We start from the raw sequence: 18,678 nt of genomic DNA on the forward strand, positions 1-18,678 counted from the left end.
GACCCTCAAATCCCTCCAATGCCCTTAAAGCGGTTTGTAAACAGGGGGAAAAAAAACCTGCAAGAGAAAGGCATAATGTGCTAGTATCCATCGCATAATAGCACATTATGAAATACTCACCTTAGAATGAAGCCCTCTCAGCGGTGCCTGGTCAACTCTGAGAGGGCTGACATCTTCTCCCTTCTTTTCTTCCGGGTTCGCAGGCCCCGGCGCTGTGAGTGGCCAGAGCTGTGATGACGTCACTTCCGTGCAGGCGCGCAGGAGCCCTCCGTTCCGGCAAGAAGCTCTGAAATACCGGCATAGTAAGCCGGATTTTCAGAGCGCATGCGCCGCTGATGTCAGCAGCTGCATTCAGGGTGAATATCTCCTAAACCGTGCAGGTCTAGGAGATATTTATTTTACCTACAGGTGAGCATTATTATAGGTTTACCTGTAGGTAAAAATCACCAAGCGGGGTTTACAGCCGCTTTAAAGTGTTACTAAACCCACAACAGTAAAATCAGTCTGTATATGCAGTAAAGCATGAGTGCTCAACCTGTCGCCCTTCAGCTGTTGTGGAACTACAAGTCCCATGATGCATTGCAAGGTTGACAGTTACAAGCATGACTCCCAAAGGCAGAGGCATGATGGACATTGTAGTTCCACAACAGCCAAAGGGTCACAGGTTGAGCACCCATGCAGTAAAGCATGCTTCTAATACTTACTGTGGAACCTAAGGGGTTAATCCTCCACATTGTGGAAAAAGGCTGTTTGATCTTGTCTTCTCTGATCCTTCCCATCCACTGTCCCCAATCCATTTCCTGATAAGACAGAGCCTTTGGAGTCACTCTGCACATGCTCAGTTTGGTGTGTATTGTTAGAGTTTTTTTATTTTTCTTGGGAGTGTGCATGTGATCAGCACAGGGCCAATCATTATTGCTCAGACAGAGGGTCAGGGGTCCTGCAGCCTCATAGGACAGTCAGAGTAGAATGAAAACTCCCCCTACAAGTTTTAGCCAGACACTGATAGAAGTCACAAGACTGCTCTAACTGCTGATGAGAAAAGGTATTTATCAGTTTATATTTTCTACAATAATTGCTTTTCCTAGCTCTGTGTACTGTAAATGCAGGGCCCTGGGTTTAGCAACACTTTAAAAGCATTTGATCACAGCACAAGGTTGGTGTGATCAAATGCTTTTCATTTTTGAAAATGGCGCCATTTACCTCTGGGGAAGCGCTATACATCAATTCTGGGTTCCTACATCATAGAGGCGATCAGAGCTGTTCCAGTCTTTGATCGCCTCTAAGATCAGGCGATGGAAGAATCCAGCTGGTCGATTCGGACTCCTTGTGGGATGGGAGATCCCGGTAAAGCAGCGGGAAGGGGATGTCCTCTCCCACTGCTTGTAAAAGCAATCCAGCGGCTAACTAGACTTTTAGAAGAGAGCTGTCAGCTCTAAAAACCGTACCAGGATGACGCCTACAGCTGCAGACATCATCCCGGGTCTAGCGGCGTATGGGGACATCGCTGGTCGGCAAGTGGTTAAGGAAGGAGGTCCAACTTTTGCTCTTGCACACAGGCCTATGGCATTCAGAAAACACCTCCACTTGGATTTCTGCGTTTTGCACAACGTTGACTGCTGTGTGTGTCTCCTTATTGAATACGCCATTGAAGGGAGTGGGGGCCATGTACACATAGCAGTGCTGGCTTGGTATTTCCAGTGCAATGAAAGGCAGCGATTGTTATGAATGATCATCTTGCTCTGCAGCTCACAGAGGAGCTTTGCGTGATTGCAGGTGCTGGGTTCACACTATTTCTGACCTGGCTGGGATCCAGCTGATCCGCCCCGGAAATAAATGCATCAACATCTCTGCCTGTTCACATAGGCCGTGCTGATGTTATGAAATGACGGCAGTAAATATCACGCCATATGGATCTCTGTTTACTACTGCGTGTTTCATTCTTCAGAACGGTGGAACGGAAGAAGCAATACTGAAAGCTGACACCGGTTTTCAGACAATTTTTATACAAAGCCTGTCTAGGTTTTCCTGTGTGTCATCCCAGCTGCCAAACAGCAAGATCATTAATAAAGAATATTGGGAAAGCGGCGTGATGAGGCCCATTGAGAATAATGCGTGTCTTTAACTTGAGTCTTGTCTTGTGCTTTAGGAATTGAGCAGCAAAACACGCAGGTGTGACTGGGGCCTAAAGATGCAGCATATTTGTATTTTTATGTAGTGCAATGCACTGTCATACCTGTGCGATTTGTCTATTTTCTGTAGGGCTCATTCATACTTATACAACGTGCTTTCATGCAACTTGGAAATAGGTGCAGGTGCTTAATTCGCTGTGACGTTGTGTGTTTTTGGCCCTAAGGACTTCAATTTAAATAAAAAAAAAAAATGCATGAACATTCAGAGACACAAGTGTGAACTTAGCCGTAAAGGGGTTGTACAGGCTTTTTTACCATCCTATGCATTAAGGTGGAAAAACACCTGGCAGTCATCGCCCCCCCGTTTTACTTACCTGAACCCCTTCATTCAGTCGGTGGAGACACGCTGTCTCTCTCTCCACGGGCTCCCAGCTCTGGATTGGATAGATTGATAGCAGCGCAGCCATTGGATCCCGCTGCTTTCAATCAAATCCAATGACCCGGGGGGCGGGGCCTATTCCTGCATTCGGCGTCTATGGACGCCGAATGCTGGACACGGGAGCAATAATCCCCCGGGAGTGCGCTTCTCCCAGGGGGTTATCTGATACGGGGAGGAGCCGCAAGAGCCGCCGGGGACCCCAAAAGAGGAGGTTCGGGCCACTCTGTGCAAAACGAGCTGCACAGTGGAGGTAGGTATGACATGTTTGTTATTTAAAAAAAAAAAAAATTACCCTTACAATCACTTTAACTACCTGACCTTAAGGAAAAAATTTTGGCACTGCGTTACTTTAACTGACAATTGGGTGTTTATGCAACAGTGTACCTAAACAAAGATTATATCATTTTTTTTCCACAAATAAAGCTTTCTTTTGGTGGTATTTTGATCACCACTGGGTTTTTTATTTTTTTGTGCTATAAATGAAAAAAGATCACCAATTTTTTGCAAAACAAACAATATTTTTTACTTTCTGCTATAAAACTTATCCCATAAATTAAAAAAAAAATCAAATTTTTTCATAAATGTAGGCAAAGATGTATTATGCTACATATTTTTGGTAAAAAAAATCCCAATGAGCGTATATTGATTGGTTTACACAAACGTTATAGCGTCTACAAACTAGTGTGTGTATATACAGTATCTCACAAAAGTAAGTACACACCTCACATTTTTGTAAATATTTTATTCTATCTTTTCATGTAATAACACTGAAGAAATGACACTTTGCTACAATGTAAAGTAGTGAGTGTACAGCTTGTATAACAGGGAAAATTTGCTGTCCCCTCAAAATAACTCAACACACAGCCATTAATGTCTAAACCGCTGGCAACAAAAGTGAGTACACCCCTAAGTGAAAATGTCCAAATTGTGCCCAAAGTGTCAATATTTTGTGTGGCCACCATTATTTTCCAGCACTGCCTTAACCCTCTTGGGCATGGAGTTCACCAGAGCTTCAGGGGTTGCCACTGGAGTCCTCTTCTACTCCTCCATGATGACATCATGAAGCTGGTGGATGTTAGAGACCTTGCGCTCCTCCTCCTTCCGTTTTGAGGATGCGCCACAGATGCTCCATAGGGTTTAGGTCTGGAGACATGCTTGGCCAGTCCATCACCTTTACCCTCAGCTTCTTTAGCAAGGCAGTGGTCATCTTGGAGGTGTGTTTGGGGTCGTTATCATATGGGAATACTGCCCCGCGGCCCAGTCTCCGAAGGGAGGGGATCATGTTCTGCTTCAGTATGTCACATACATGTTATGTTGGTACATATTGGCTTTCGTGGTTCCCTCAATGAACTGTAGCTCCCCAGTGCCGGCAGCACTTATACAGCCCCAGACCATGACACTCCCACCACCATGCTTGACTGTAGGCATGACACACTTGTCTTTGTACTCCTCACCTGGTTGCTGCCACACACGCTGGACACCATTTGAATCAAATACGGTTATCTTGGTCTCATCAGACCAGAGGACATGGTTCCAGTAATCCATGTCCTTAGTCTGCTCGTCTTCAGCAAACTTTTTGCAGGCTTTCGTGTGCATCATCTTTAGAAGAGGCTTCCTTCTGGGACGACAGCCATGCAGACCAATTTGATGCAGTGTGCGGCGTATGGTCTAAGCACTGACAGGCTGACCCCCCACCCCTTCAACCTCTGCAGCAATGCTGGCAGCACTCATACGTCTATTTCCCAAAGACAACCTCTGGATACGATGCTGAGCACGTGCACTCAACTTCTTTGGTCGACCATGGCGAGGCCTGTTCCGAGTGGAACCTGTCCTGTTAAACTGCTGTATGGTTTTGGCCACCATGCTGCAGCTCAGTTTCAGGGTCTTGGCAATCTTCTTATAGCCTAGGCCATCTTTATGTAGAGCAACAATTCTATTTTTCAGATCCTCAGAGAGTTCTTTGCCATGAGGCGCCATGTTGAACTTCCAGTGACCAGTATGAGAGAGTGAGAGCGATAACACCAAATTTAACACACCTGCTCCCCATTCACACCTGAGACCTTGTAAATCGAACGAGTCACAAGGAGTGTACTCACTTTTGTTGCCAGTTTTAGACATTAATGGCTGTTGAGTTATTTTGAGGGGACAGCAAATTTACACTGTTATACAAACTGTGCACTCACTACTTTGCATTGCAGCAAAGTGTAATTTCTTCAAATGAAAAGATCTAGTAAAATATTTACAAAAATGTGAGGGGTGTACTTACTTTTGTCAGATACTGTATACTGGAATTTTTCTTTTTTTATACTAGTAATGGTGGCGATCAGTGACTTATAACAGGACTGTGATAGTATGGCAGGCAGTCTGACACTTTGTGGGAACCAGTGAACTAATAGAGTGATCAGTGCTACAAATATGCACTGTTGTTCCGCGTACACACGATCGGACATTCCGACAACAAAATCCATGGATCCATGGAAATTCCGAACATCAAGAACGCGGTGACGTACAACACGTGCGACGAGCCGAGAAAAATGGAGTTCAATAACCAGTGCGACTCTTCTGCTTGATTCCGAGCATGCGTGGAACTTTGTGCGCCGGAATTGTGTACACACGATCGGAATTTACGACAGCGGATTTTGTTGTCGGAAAATTTGAGACCCAGATCTCAAATTTTGTGTGACGGAAATTCTGATGGAAAATGTCCGATGGAGCCTACACACGGTCGACATTTCCGACAACAAGCTCCCATCGAACATTTTCCATTGGAAAATCCGACCGTGTGTACGCGGCATAACTGTACTAATGACACTGGCTGGGAAGGGTTAACATCTAGGGCGATCAAAGGGTTAAATGTGTGCCTAACCAGTGTTTACTGTGAGGTGCTTTTACTAAGGGATGTGGCAGTTTTTATTCCTTGCTTTGCAGGGAAACAAAAACCTCCACATCCCCACTGACAGGACAGAGCTCTGTATTGTTTACATATGCAGAGTTCTGTCCCGTCTTCCTCCTCACCGATCAGCAGATGCCAGCAGGCACATCCATTGGCCGGCACCCGCTAGTCGGCTTATGCTGTGACTAATCACAGCACAGCCGGCGCCACAAGTGTGCACGCCCCCTAACTGTAAGTCCCGGATCACGTATTAGGTACGTGATCCGGCATAGAAGAGCCACTTTGCCGCTGTATATCGGCGTTATGCGGTTGGCAATTGGTGTTTGCGTTACATATACCCAGTGAAGTGACCGGGTATACACAGAGATGAAACAATTCCTCCTACATGAGTTGTACCTGTTTACCTGCAGTCTTCTCTTCTCTACATCTGTTCAAAGTACATCATGTATAAAGCCTGTCTGAGCTGTCAGAAAAAAGGGGGCGGGAGCTTAAATTACAGCAGAGCTCTGAGAGCTGATTGGAGGGAAGGGACACCCCCCCCCCCTTCACACAGGAACAGAGCTAAGTTTGTCAATCACAGGTTGTGTGCTGGAGGTCCCTCCCCTGTCACTTTATTATCTTTCGTCAGGAAAATTTGTCAGAAGTGATTCATGCTGATAGCAGAAGAAAGAAGTAGAAAGGAGAAATGACACACACTATAGAGGGATATGCTTTCTCCATATTTCATGTCTGAGGTTTACAACCACTTTAAGGCACCATTTGCACGGGCAATTAGCCACACTGCATATCGTAGCGGCAGGATTCTACTGATTTCTGCCGCTGGGATTGACAGCTACGTGCAGATAGCTAGGGACACCAAGCCCCTACACTCCAGGAGTGTGACCAGTCGCACAAAGCCTCCTCTGTAAGGCAGGCAAAAGATGATGTGAAATTGCTCGATTCCCTCCAGCAGAGCTATTGTGGTCTCCTGGGGGGGGGAGGGGGCACAGTGATCACTGCTAGCAGCTATAGCTGCTGGCAAGAATCCAATGTGAATATCAGACATGCTGGTTGTACCCATGTCGATTGAAAGATTAAAGTGGAGGTCCACCCTAAAAAAAAAAAAAAAAAATTGCATAAAAAGATTCCTAAAAAATTGAAGGGAAAAAAAAAATTAAAAATTTTAACTCACCTGAAATGGCTGTTGCTAGGCAGTCTTCCTAATCTGCCTCTTCCTACGCCGCAGTGATGTTCAGTCTTCTCCTCCCTACGTTGTCTTCTGGGGAATGGGGCGCGGTATGTTATGGGAACTGTGTGTGTCCCACAACACATCGCATCCCATTCACAAAGCGCTGCGCGACTCGCGCATGCGCAGTAGGAAACGGGCAGTGAAGCCGCAAGGCTCCACTGCCTGTTTCCCTTAGTTGGAATGGCGGTGCCAGGACCCGAGAGGGACGGGTCGGCCTCGGGCGGCCAACATCGCGGGCACCCAGGACAGGTAAGTGTGCTTATTAAAAGTCAGCAGCTACAGTGTTTGTAGCTGCTGACTTTTAATTTTTTTTTTTTTCCCGGCCGGAACCCCCCTTTAAGTTGGGTACAATCAGCCTGCCCATAGATAGTTTGAATCTAAGGCCAGTCACTGCTGAACCTGATTCAAACCACCTATGGCTGGCTTAAGGCACTCCCAGCAATAGTCGCACTTCTGTGTGCTCCGCATACTATGCAGAGTTTATAGCTCTGCATTGTACATGATGACACTATGGGAACGCCCGAAGAACCATAAGGAGAGGAGGAGAGCGCCAGAGCTGATTGGAATGGGGGTAAGGTAACGCGGTCTCTTCAGCTCCCCCTAGACTCTTCAGCAGTGCTGGGGTCCCCACTATAAGGGTATATTTAGTCTAATCTCTGGGTTGGGTCTTTACAAAATATTAAAGAAGAACCATGAGATGCTCTAACAATACATTTCACTGCGTTTATGCATTGTATAATATCACAAATGCGTTTTACTGTGCAGGCTGGTGTGAATAAACCCTAATGCTAAGTTCACACCTAACTGCTGATGTGCGATGCGTTAAAACACAAATGTTTTTATGCATTCTTATGATCGTATGAGCCTATTCAAAATGTATGGACTGGCATGCATCTCAGTGGGCCAGAAAGCAGACCTGCACCTTTTTTTTTTTGACAGTGCACCACAATGTAACACACCTGCTGCTGGAGTCCCCTTCAGAATGAACGCCGTTGCATTGCACCATCACAAGTAGCGTTAGGTGTGGTAATGTATGCAGGCATGTGCGCTTTCCCACAATGCAATGGTGTTGAAAGGAGCCTGAGTCTGTGTCCACACTTGTGTGGCATAAAAACAAGTGTTGTGCTTGCAATGTTATTTATTGTTAATGCCATCCTAAAAACATCAAGAAAAACGTCCAAAAAATACGCAAAGCTCAAAAAAAAAAAAAGTTTTTTGCTGTGTTTGTCACCAGTAGTAGGGCACCGCATTGAAATGAAAGGGGCTGTATGAAATTGGTATAACCGCATATGGAAGAAAAATGAATGTACAGTGAGGGAAAAAAGTATTTGATCCCCTGCTTCTCAGCCTTTTGGCTAAGATCAAGTGTAGTATCTGTTCTGATCAGTTTCCAGAGGAGGCGATGTTGTACCGACCAATAGTGGGAAGGGCACATGCAAATCCGATGGTGTAATTGGACCTGGACAGACGGTTGAGGGAAAGTCATCATCTGTTGCCCATGGGGGCTTCAGTGGGCCTACCCAACCAGTCTAGAAAGGACCTCCTGGTGAGGATGGGTGCTGCACATGGGTCTGGCCGGAGGGTCGGGTCCCTGGCCTTCTGGCCTGGATTGTGGTAGCTCTAGCTACGGACAGTTATTCGGGAGAGAACGCTTACTTCCCCTTTGAGTGGGGGGGAGTGGCCAGTATTTCCTGAATGTAATTAGGTAGGAGTGATGGGAGCGACGGTGGAGCCTGATGGTAAAGGGCTCTCACCAAGCTTCTGGATCTCCATGCCTTTCTGCCTGTGGTGGGGGCTGCTGTGGTCTGGGCTGTGGGTCGGGGTTGAACTTGAAAGCCTATGGAGTAGTGCCCCTGGAGTGGCAGACCAGGGGTGCCATAGAATCACTGTGTGTGGCAGACACTTTGATTTTGGGCACCAAGGTCACTGCACCATAACACGCTTTTTAAGCACCTGCCTCTTGGGCCGGGCCTTTTGGCTAGGACCAGAGGAATTTTTTATTCCTGGCCGGAGGGCCTGGTCATTGTTTTACACAATGGCCACTTCTTTCACTCTCCTCTTCACTATCCCTTTCCCCACTTTTTATTTATTTTGAAAACCTATGTTTTGTCACGTCTTGTCTTTCACGTTTTTGCACGTTTGATTAGTAAGGATGCGGGTCCTCGGGCCAGCCCTGAACGTCTTGGGTGGGGGTGGACATGGCCTTCTGGCTTAGTTCGCCCTCTCTCATGGGGTCTCCCTTCGGGGGAGCCCCACCTAGTACTTGGGTGGGTCCTGTCTCGGCAGGCCCTCCAGAGAACGGGGTCTGTCTGGTTTCGGCCGGACAGACCATTGTAAGTACCTTTGTCCCCGCAGGAGCCTAACGCCCCGGGGGATCAGGGAATTGGCACGTCTTGTGTACCCGTGGCACTTTTTTGTGAGCACTCTTTATGTGTGTGCACATTTTTTATGCACCGGGTGAAGTTTTTGGGGTGTGTTTTGCACGCCATAGGCTTTCAATAAAAAAAAAAAAAAATTTGATCCCCTGCTGATTTTGTACGTTTGCCCACTGACAAAGAAATGATCAGTCTATAATTTTAATGGTAGGTTTATTTTAACAGTGAGAGACAGAATAACAACTAAAATATTCAAAAAAACGCTTTTCAAAAAAGTTATAAATTGATTTGCATTTTAATGAGTGAAATAAGTATTTGACCCCTTCGCAAAACATGACTTAGTAATTGGTGGCAAAACCTTTGCTGGCAATCACAGAGGTCAGACGTTTCTTGTAGTTGGCCACCAGGTTTGCACACATCTCAGGAGAGATTTTGTCCCACTGCTCTTTGCAGAGCCTCTCCAAGTCATTAAGGTTTTGAGGCTGACGTTTGGTTACTCGAACCTTCAGCTCCCTCCACATATTTTCTATGGGTCTATGGGATTAAGGTCTGTAGACTGGCTAGGCCCATAACCTTAATGTGCTTCTTTTTGAGCCACTCCTTTGTTGCCTTGGCCGTGTGTTTTGGGTCATTGTCATGCTGGAATACCCATCCACAACCTATTTTTAATGCCTTGGCTGAGGGAACGAAGTTCTCACCCAAGATTTGACGGTACATAGTCCTGTCCGTCGTCCCTTTGATGCAGTGAAGTTGTCCTGTCCCCTTAGCAGAAATACACCCCCAAAGCATAATGTTTCCACCTCCATGTTTGATGGTGGGGAAGGTGTTCTTGGGGTCATAGGCAGAGTTCCTCCTCCTTCTCCTCCTCCAAACATAGTGAGTTGAGTCAAAGAACTTGATTTTAGTCTCATCTGACCACAACACTTTCACCCAGTTCTCCTCTGAATCTTTCAGATGTTCATTAGCAAACTTCAGATGGGCCTGTACATGTGCTTTCTTGAGCAGAGGGACCTTTTGTTTTACCAATTGTTTTCTTGGTGACTATGGTCCCAGCTTCCTTGAGATCATTGACAAGATTCTCCCATGTAGTTCTGGGCTGATTCCTCATTGTTCTCATGGTCATTGAAACTGCACAAGGTGAGATCTTGCATGGAGCCCCAGACCGAGGGAGATTGACAGTTATTTTGTATTTCTTCCATTTGAGAATAACTGTTGTCACCCTCTCACCAAGATGCTTGCCGATGGTCTTGTAGTCCATTCCTTGTGTAGGTCTACAATCCTGACATCCTTGAACAGCTCTTTGGTCTTGGCCATGGTGGAGAGATTGGAATCTGATTGCTTCTGTGGACAGGTGTCTTTTATACAAGTAACAAACTGAGATTAGGAGCACTCCCTTTAAGGGAGTGCTCCTAATCTCAGCTTGTTACCTGTATAGAAGACACCTGGGAGCCAGAAATCTTGCTGACTGATAGGGGATCAAATACTTATTTTACTCATTAAAATGCAAATCAATTTATAACTTTTTTGAAATGCGTTTTTCTGGATATTTTTGTTGTTATGCTGTCTCTCACTGTTAAAATACACCGACCATTACAATTATAGACTGATCATTTCTTTGTCAGCGGGCAAATGTACAAAATCAGCAGGGGATCAAATACTTTTTTCCCCTCACTGTATTGTATGGGCTTAGTTACATAGTGTACGTGCGTTTAAAAAGTACAGCATGCTTCATTTTTCCACACTGTAAACCCACCACAAACATATATGATTGCGTGTGAATGCATGTAAACACAACTTAGTAAAAAAAATTAAGATATTTTAAAAAAACGCAACGCAAATTCATGTAAACACACTGAACATGTATATAAATGCACAGTGAACAAGGGAATTGTGGTGCAAACAAGCCCTAAAGCACAGCTGTGCAGCATGAAAAGAGGACTGAGTGGACATTCAAGGTTGCATTCACACCTGAGGGTATATTTTTCAGGCAGAAAGTCGCACGTTTTTGCAGCGATTTTGTACAAGTCAAAAGGTCACCAATGTAAAAAGCAGAAAAACGCCTGTAATCTGCCTAAAAAGAAGCTTGTGTTCTTTTTTGAGATTCAGGTGTTTTGCTTCAGGTGACAAAACGCTCAGATGTGACCAGGTGCCATTGAAATGAATGAGATTTGTTGGGCATTTTCCATGCATTTTTTTCTGGTGTTTTACGATCTGAAAACGCTCAGGTGTGAATGCAGCCTAAAAGCGCGCTTTTGTCGCGCCTTTCACAAACAGGCTGCAATTGTGAGTCACAATCGCGGTACCGTTATTGGCACCCCCAAGCATGGGTAGCAGACGTATGTTTTGTTGCTTGACAAAATGCGCTACAACCACTCCAAAATGACGCCCCATGACTGAAAAAGGTTCTGGAGCTACTTTGGGGACCCTTGTCATGCTGCCCTAGGCGTGCGCGAGTTAACATGGAGTTCCACCCAAAAATGGAACTTCCGCTTTTCGGAATCCTCTCCCCCTCCGGTGTCACATTTGGCACCTTTCAGGGGGGAGGGGAGAGCAAATACCTGTATAATCCAGGTTTTTGCTCCCACTTTCGGGCATAGATAGCCACGGTACCCGCAGATCTCTATGCCATGTCCGGCCCCTCCTCCGTCCCCCTCGCTGTCTTCTGGGAGACACACAGGTCCCAGAAGACAGAAGGGACCAGTGAGATCACGCATCGCGACTTGCGCATGCGCAGTAGGGAACCAGGCTGTGAAGCTGCAAGGCTTCACTTCCTGATTCCCTTACCGAAGATGGCGCCGTCTCCACCCGATAGCGGAGGTGGCTTCGGGTGCCGACATTGCGGGCGCCCTGAACAGGTAAGTGCCCTTATTTTAAAAGTCAGCAGCTGCAGTATTTGTAGCAGCTGACTTTAAAAAAAAAAAAAAATCGGCAGAACTTCGCTTCAACACGTGAAAAATGTGCGAAGAAAAAAAACGCAAGTGGGAACTCGCTCAGGTGTGAATGGGCATGCGGTTAGGATTCACTGCTGGTGGAGGCTGTTACACAATCACCTTGTTTATCATCCATAGAAATCACCACTTTTGGACACTTGATGGTGTTTTTTGTGAATATTATATTTACGGACTTTCCTAGCATTTTTTTTTAGATTCATTACGTTTTCTGTTTGTTCATGCGCTGCACTGCCTTTTTACCATAGTGAATGGACATGCTGATGGATGCTATATATAAAATGAAAAACTAAAAATAGAAACAATGTTTTGGAAACATAAATCCACATCAATAGCAATATTTACAATCACAGTGACATATACAATTGACAATATTGATGTTAAGAGTTAAATATTTACATTTTGTCTTTATTTAATAATTCTATTTTAGTAGTAAAGAATTGGGTTGGGTAGCTGGCGATGGCAGAGTATTTGGGAAGGACGCTGAGTGCTGATTTGTCTGGAGGGGAGTCACAAGCCCTTTTTTTGGGGAAGGGGGGGGGGTGTAAGGTAGGGTGGGTCTCAGACAGGCCTCTGTTCTTTCTCAGCCTTCCACACATCACATGACAGGAATACCGGCGGGGCCTCGCCCTCCATCCCCCTCCTTCTTCTTGTCTGCTTCACAGCTCTGGAATCCAGTGAGCTAGAAGAGCTGGCTACATTCCTGACACAAGCATTCTCCCTGGGGAAGGTGGGGGAGGCAGCTTTACATCCTGCCCTCTTTAGGAAGATGTGGAAGGAAGAGGGGAGGGGGGGAATGTATTGTCCTGTTTGGGAAATCTTAACCCCTTCTCACGTTATCGATGCGACACGTAAAGAGGTTGTGGAGAGACGCGCTTCGCTGTATTTCACTGTGCTGTGTGTGTGCAATTATATATCTACAGTACAGTAATAGTGTCCATACACGATTCGATAAACGCTTGATTTCTTTTCCTATTGATCTCTTCCGATAAGAGCGATCAACAACCCTTTCAATCAATAGGCCACACACAGACAGGTGGATTTCCATCAAGCACAATCATAAACTATCAATCACGTTTCTCTTTCCACCATGTCGTCTTATAATCTGATGGGAATGTGCTTATTTATTTCAGGTACTTTTATTATTATTAATAATAATTAATAAAGGTACTTCTATAGCGCCGTCAATTTTACGCATCGCTTTACATATACATTGTGCATTCACATCAGTCCTTGACACCGGGGTCCAGTCCTTGACAAGCAAGGTCCATAAAGACATGGATGAGTGAGTTTGGGGTGGAGGAATTTGACTGGCCTGCACAGAGTCCGGACCCCAACCCGATAGAACACCTTTGGGATAAATTAGAGTGGAGACTGCATGCCAGGCCTTCTCTCCAACATCAGTGCCTGACCTCACAAATGTGCTTCTGGAAGAATGGTCAAACATTCCCATAGACACACTACTAAACCTTGTGGAGAGCCTTCCCAGAAGAGTTGAAGCTGTTATAGCTGCAAAGGGTGGGCCAACTCAATATTGAACCCTACAGACTAAGACTGGGATGCCATATAGACCCCTTTCACAGTGGGGCGCTTTTCAGGCATTTTAGTGCTAAAAATAGTGCCTGAAAATCACATCTCAAGCCACCCCAGTGTGAAAGCCCGAGTGTTTTCACGCTGGGGCAGTGTGCCTGCAGGACAGGAGAAAAAGTCCTGCAAGCAGCATCTTTGGGACGGTGAGGGAGTGGTGTATACATCACTCCTCCACCACCCCTGCCCATTGAAATGAATGGGCAGCTGTGCCGAAGCGCCTGCAAAGCCGCAAAAAAGACGCTATTAACCCTTTCTTCGGCCGCTAGCGGGGGTTAAAAGCGCTAATGGAACTGCTAATGGACCCGCCGCCCCAGTGTGAAAGGGGTCTAAAGTTCACGTACGTGTAAAGGCAGGCATCCCAATACTTTTGGTAATATAGTATATGTCTAAATTGATCTGGCTATTTGATTGTTTGCAGATTTGATTGTTTTGATTGATTCGCACATTGATCAGATAAAAGGATTGAAGCATATGTGGCCACCGTAACACAAAGCAGGCAATCAGCAATTAAATTGCTGAATATTGATGAAAGGTATGATGTGGTAGCCAAGTTGTTAGCACTGTGGCCATGTAGGGATCACTGCCTGCGTTGAGTTTGTATGTTCTCTTCCTGTTTGTGTGGGTTTATTCTGGGCGATCTGGTTTCCTCCCACATTCCAAGACCTACTAATAGGGGAGCCATTCCTGCCAGCATAAAGCATCAATGTGGCGGGTGGACCATAACGCTGGGCTGCCAGATATACAGCATGAGTTCATGGGGCTCCACTGTTCTGTGCTGAGAGCACGCTCCTAGTACACTGACCAATCTGTGATCAGCAATTCCCTGTCAGCATTTATGTTCAGGAGCCAGTGGGATGTGATCGGAAACTCCACCTTCCTGTGTTAAAATCCACTTAACCACTCAAGGACTTGGGCTCTTTTTTAAAGTTAAAAACAGTTTTTTTTTGCTAGAAATTACTTTCAACCCCCAAACATTATACATTTTTTTCTAATACTCTAGAGAATAAAATGGCGGTCGTGGCAATACTTTCTGTCACACCGTATTTGCGCAGCAGTCTTACAAGCGCACTTTTTTGGGGAAAAAATACACTTTTTTGAATTTAAAAAATAAGACAACAGTAAAGTTAGTCCAATTTTTTTTTATATTGTGAAAGATAATGTTACGCCGAGTAAATTGATACCCAACATGTCACGCTTCAAAATTGCGCCCGCTCGTGGAATGGCGACAAACTTTTACCCTTAAAAATCTCCATAGGCGACGTTTAAAACATTCTACAGGTTGCATGTTTTGAGTTACAGAGGAGATTTAGGGCTAGAATTATTGCTCTCACTCTACCGATCGCAGAGATACCTCAGATGTGTGGTTTGAACACCGTTTTCATATGCAGGCGCTACTCACGTATGCGTTCGCTTCTGCACACGAGCTCGGCAGGATGGGGCGCGTTTAAAAAAAAATTTTCTTATTTATTTTACCTTTTTATTTTTACACTGTTTTAAAAAAGAATTAAAAAATTGTGTTACTTTTATTCCTATTACAAAGAATGTAAACATCCCTTGTAATAGAAAGAAAGCATGACAGGTCCTCTTAAATATGAGATCTGGAGTCAAAAAGAACTCAGATCTCATATTTACACTAAAATGCAATAAAAAACAAAAAACAAAAAAAAAATTTATGATTTAAAAAAAAAATAACCTTTAAGAGCTATGGGCAGAAATTACATTTTGACGTCACTTCCACCCTGCAATGTCATGGAGACGGGTGGGGGCCATCTTCCCCTCACTCGTCTCTATGCACAGCCACAGAGAGGACCGGATCGCCTCCGCCTCAGCCAACGGCTCCGGTAAGCGGCGGAGGGCATCGGAGCGCGGCGGGAGGGGGGCCTCTCCCGCCGCTGATAAAAGTGACCTCGTGGTGAATCCGTCGCAAAGACCACTTTGATCTTGTAGCGGAACACGAGGATACTGGGGTTATGGCAGATAGCTTGAGCGTCTCTGTGCCCTCCAGGGGATGTATATCAAACCCAATTGATAGCTCCTCCAGTGTTGTTACACACTTCCACATGGACTAGTAAATGGATATCTTATATGGGCTTTTTTGTGCCCTGTGATGATTGGTGGAGCTTTGGTGGTGTGAAAATTCACCCCTGTATCTGATTGGCAACTTTTGATCCTTTCCCTTGCTAGGAATGAACCCAGATTTTGGAGGTACATGGCAACAGATAGTGAGACCTTTTTTCTGTACTATTTGAAACCTGGATGTGTCCTGAGGAAGTCTTTAGAATGAAACGCGTAGACGCATCGGGGCTCACATTATGTATATCCTCACATAGATGCTTTTTACATTTTTTGACAATGTCTTTGTTATTTATGCATTTGTATTTAATAAAATTTACTATATTGTTATTTTGAATATGATCTTTTTGATTTGCTGTGCCTCTAAAGTCCAACCAGGGGCTCTTTGTTAAAAAAAAAAAACCCTCCCCTTTTTCTTTTTTCCTGACAATTCAATTATACGGACGTGGCTATAGGAGTGTTTTCTCTTTATATCTGTGCTGTAAGGCAGAAGTGCTAACCACTGTGCTGCCCCCATTTATTAGGGTTTGGAATATATGACTTTTAATTAACCACTTGCTGAACGCCAATATATGACGGCATAATGGCAGCGGTGGGCAAATGGGCTTACCTGTATGTCCCCTTTAATTGGCGGGGCTAGTGGGCGCGCCCGCCGCGTACGTGTGACCGTGCCCGCGGGACCCGCGGACTCGATGTCCGACGGTCTCCCGGCGATCGTGTCACGGAGCCTCAGAACGGGGAAGTGCCTATGTAAACAAGGCATTTCCCCGTTCTGCCTTGTGACATGACAGAGATCACTGCTCCCTGTCATCGGGAGCAGTGATCACTGTCATGTGAGTAGTAGCCCATCCCCCCCACAGTTAGAATTACTCCCTAGGACACACTTAACCCCTTGATCGCCCCCTAGTGTTTAACTCCTTCTTTGCCAGTGTCATTTACATAGTAATCAGTGCATTTTTATAGCACTGATCGCTGTATAAATTACAATGGTTCCAAAATAGTGTCAAAAGTGTCCGATGTGTCCGCCATAATGTCGCAGTCACGATAAAAATCTCAGATCGCCGCCATTACTAATTAAAAAAATGAATAAAAAAAATGCCATAAAACTATCCCCTATTTTGTAGACGCTATAACTTTTGCGCAAACCAATCAATATACGCTTATTGCGATTCTTTTACCAAAAATATGTAGAAGAATAGATATCAGCCTAAACTGAGGAAAAAATGTGTTTTTTTTATATATTTTTGGGGGGTATTTATTATAGCAAAAAATAAAAAATATTGCTTTTTTTTTTCAAAATTGTCACTCTTTTTTGTTTATAGCGCAAAAAATAAACGCAGAGGCAATCAAATACCACCAAAAGAAAGCTCTATTTGTGGGAAAAAAAGGACGACAATTTTGTTTGGGTACAACGTTGCACGACCGCGCAATTGTCAGTTAAAGGGACGCAGTGCCGAATTGCAAACAGTGCTGTGGTCAGGAAGGGGGTAAAATCTTCTGGGACTGAAGCGGTTAAAGTGCATCTATACAATCTCACTAGAAGTCTGCTTTCTACATATCTATTACTAGATATTCTGAACTGAGGAATAGGAATAGTAAGAAGATCAGGTACTCCATACTAAACCCCCAAGATGTTTTTTTCCACCTTATTTTTTATGGATGAGAACGGAAAAAAGGCATCACGCTGTTCACATGTTCCATTGAAGCTGAGATCCCGCGTTCCCACAATACTCTGGGGAAAGCCAATCGCCTGGACTAGTGATTGGGTGGAGACATGCAAAGAAGGCGGATAGCAGCTGATTAGCATTGACCTTAGTCAGTCTTGGCGGCTTCAGTACATGAAGGCCATTGGAGAAGACAGGCTGGTTAAAATTTTATAGTGGATGCTAATCAGACAGCAGAGAACGTGGCACCTCTTCTAGCTGCATCTGATATACAGTATAAATAGACGGAGCAGTGTGCGGAGAATCTTCTGCTATGTTCTCCTCCATTACAGCACTGATATATTTATTTGCAATGATGGATTTTTATGATTTTCTCATGTTTATTCAGTACTGATATATTTATTACTCAGACCTTTACAGAACACTGCTTGAAGCTCGCTGATAGTCTGCTAACAGCTTGTTTAAAACAACAGCTCTCCCATTAAGATTTGTGGTAATCGCTCCCAGATTGGAGCTGAAGGGCTCTTTAAGGGTTTTGTGAATGCTACTGGAAGCTTACTGGAAGCTCTGGAAATGCCTTGTTAACACTCGCTGTGCACATCACTCTTCTGATTTCTATTTACTAACCCAAGTCCTTATGAACACGACCTCTAATCCTGACATTGGGCTTCCTGGATACAGACAGATCAGCTCTCTGCTATTCTTCAGACAGATATAAAATAACACAAATGAATGAAGCCCTGTATTTGTTAAGGCTTCATGCATGTGGCTGTGCAAGGCCCATACAGTGTGCAGAGCTTGTGCAATTTCCGTATATACTCGAGTATAAGCCGACCCGAATATAAGCCGAGGCACCTAATTTTACCACAAAAAAACTGGGAAAACGTATTGACTCGAGTATAAGCCTAGGGTGGAAAATGCAGCAGCTACTGGGTAAACAATGCCCATCTGCAGCCTCACTGTGCCCATATGCAACCTCACTGTGCCCACCTGTATCATCAGTGCCCATCTGCAGCCTCACTGTGCCCACCTGTATCATCAGTGCCCATCTGCAGCCTCACTGTGCCCATCTTCAGCCGTACCTTTGATAACTAAAACAGCAGGTGTCTCCCACTGTGTCATACAGTCTGTTCGGCGGCCGTCCATTGTAACAAAGCCCCACCTTCTCCTGGTCTGTGGTAGAAGGAACACTGATTCAGTTTACCAGCATTGTATCAGTGTTCCATCTATTACGGACGAGGAGGAGGCGGAGCTTTGTTACAGTGGACGGCCACCAAACAGATTGTATGACACAGAGGGAGACACCCGCTGTATTAGTTATCGAAGGTACGGCTGC

The 18,678-nt window shown here is 45.0% G+C and overlaps 1 pseudogene; it reads left to right on the forward strand.

The window, feature by feature from the left end:
* Nucleotides 1-8,027: 8,027 nt before the first annotated feature.
* LOC141103976 (U2 spliceosomal RNA) lies at nt 8,028-8,112 on the forward strand (annotated as a pseudogene).
* The last annotated feature ends 10,566 nt before the right edge of the window (nt 8,113-18,678 follow it).

This window comes from Aquarana catesbeiana, linkage group LG07 (assembly GCF_042186555.1).
Source record: "Aquarana catesbeiana isolate 2022-GZ linkage group LG07, ASM4218655v1, whole genome shotgun sequence".
Classification (NCBI taxonomy): Eukaryota; Metazoa; Chordata; class Amphibia; order Anura; family Ranidae; genus Aquarana; species Aquarana catesbeiana.